This window comes from Spodoptera frugiperda, chromosome 24, assembly GCF_023101765.2.
Source record: "Spodoptera frugiperda isolate SF20-4 chromosome 24, AGI-APGP_CSIRO_Sfru_2.0, whole genome shotgun sequence".
NCBI classification, from domain to species: Eukaryota; Metazoa; Arthropoda; class Insecta; order Lepidoptera; family Noctuidae; genus Spodoptera; species Spodoptera frugiperda.
Window position 1 is genome coordinate 1,490,494 of NC_064235.1, and position 2,191 is coordinate 1,492,684.

The 2,191-nt window shown below is 39.0% G+C and overlaps 1 long non-coding RNA gene across 1 annotated transcript; it reads right to left on the bottom strand.

The window, feature by feature from the left end:
• Positions 1-848: 848 nt before the first annotated feature.
• LOC118278815 (uncharacterized) lies at positions 849-1,936 on the bottom strand. Its single transcript, XR_004783926.2, has 2 exons — positions 1,805-1,936; positions 849-1,308 (listed from the first exon to the last, which is right to left on the bottom strand). It is a non-coding gene; the product is annotated as an uncharacterized LOC118278815 (long non-coding RNA).
• Positions 1,937-2,191: the final 255 nt, after the last annotated feature.

Below are 2,191 nucleotides of genomic sequence, written 5' to 3' on the forward strand. Positions count from 1 at the left end.
CCCGCTACACGTTGCGCGGCAGCCGGTGCAGTCAAATGTGTGATTTGTTCGCAGCGAGATGGAAGGATGTAAAGAATATTTTGTTACCTAACTAATTGCTAGACTCAAAGACTACTATATGTATAACATACTGGCTAGTTTTATTTTTAAGTGGCAAAATCATTCATTGACTTCTCCCGCCTTGGGTGGAGTGCGGGGGGTGTACACAGACCCTTACTGACTAACTACTAATCAACACATTCTAGCAGCGAGGCTATTCTGTAATTGTCAATACAAAACATTCGAAGTGACCTCAATCGCGGTCCGCTATATCATTGGTTGAGAGAATGATCTCGACCAATTAATGGCGAGAATGCTCCGTTTAACAAAAAATAGGATAGCATAACCAGTGGCGTAGCGTGGCCTTTATTTCTTTTTTGAGAGTGGAAAATCATCTAATCGTTTGCCCGTGTCTTAAGCCTCAAAGAAGGGAGTTTCCGATGCTATCACAGTGAGTCCATGTTTCGGGGCCCTTATGACGACGTGATTTTTCCTAAAGTTGCTGCCAACTTTTGAATACAAGCTTTCCGCGACTAAATGAGGATCAGAACCCTTCGCGCGAACCGGCCAATCAAAGCGCCGAACGAGGTCTCGTTTCGGTTACTTTAAACGTAAAGCAAACTCATACAAAGGATACTGATAATTGAGACTTTTATAATTTCTGAAATGAAATAAAAAATTAGGAAGTTTTTATTTCTTACGCATGTTTTGGGGCCCCGTAGGCTCGGGGCCCCGTTTAATTAGAACGGCACAAACGGCGCTAGCTACACATCTGAAAATAACTAACTAAAAAGAACAAACAAAAATCATAAAATATAAATATTTTATTATAATTATCATTGTTAGCACGGCGTCTAAAACTCCGTCTATTAGAATTGGATCGAGCCAACAATTTCTTATTCAATTGTTTGTTAATGAGGTCCATTTTTTTACGTTTATTTTTTAAAAACGCCTGCGCTGACCGCCGTCCTGTCTTGACGTTATCTTGCTTTGAAACTGTCTTTATCCCACTAGGGCCTGATACAAGTATCATTCCGTTGGAATCAAATAGTTTTTCGTACTTTTTCGGATCACTTCTCTTTACTGGTTTCGATCTCGTTATAATGTAAACTGGTATGACGCGCTCTGGTGATTTTCTTATACTCATATTTTCATCGTAAGTCATCGATGCTTCGCCTCGCAGTTTTAAAGCCTTCGATGCGAAAGATTTTATCGGTTGACCTCTATTCATTCTTGGTAACGATGCAGCTTCAGTTTTTGTGGGGAAAACTGGAATGTAACAATGTGTTAACATAATTAAAAAAGTTCTTTACCATTAGTATGAATTTGCAATTGTATGAATTTAAAAAAGTAATCAAAACGAGAGCGCGTTCGGTATTTATCATCAAAAGTCTCATCCTGCTTTAGGATGCTTTCCCACCAGAGATGTACTACGTAGCCATGCTGCGAAGGTGTCACAGCTGTAGCTGTGCGAGCAAGATGCGCAGCTCGAGTACGCGATTTATCGATAATATCCCAGGCCATCTATAGCACGCTTCTTTCCATATAAAAAACATAGCTTAGCTAAATCCGTTTCCACCAGTGCTATACTATATGTATCGATGAATATGATAGGTGGAAGTCAAACGAATCCACAGCAACGTCCTTTAGGTGAGCCCAATAATACTTTACCCGGGATTCCAACCGTGACCCCTTGCCCGGCAGTCGCACTTGCGACCACTCGACCAACGAGGCAGTCAATCAAAATATAAATAACAATTCTTACCAAATACAAAAATAAATAAGAATATAATTTCTTTCATATTTCCAATAGTTTCAGTAGCGAACACAATTGCATAGGTTTAACACAATTTCTTTAGATATTGTAAATAGTCATTACATAAACACTAAATTCTCTGAAGTCAAGTAGCGTGAGATTGCTTTCCTCTATCACATATATACACCAACAGTCAGGGACTGTTCAGTGTCGAATAATAATTATAGAGTTTCTTGCTCGTTCTTCTCCATTCGAACCTACACTTTGGAACGAGCACCTAGCTTCACTGACGGACAGACTGATAGACAATTATTTATTTCTTTATTTGTTGACATTTCAAAAGTTAACTAATGGTTTGGTAGGAATAAATGATTTGACTTTGACTTTGAATTTGTC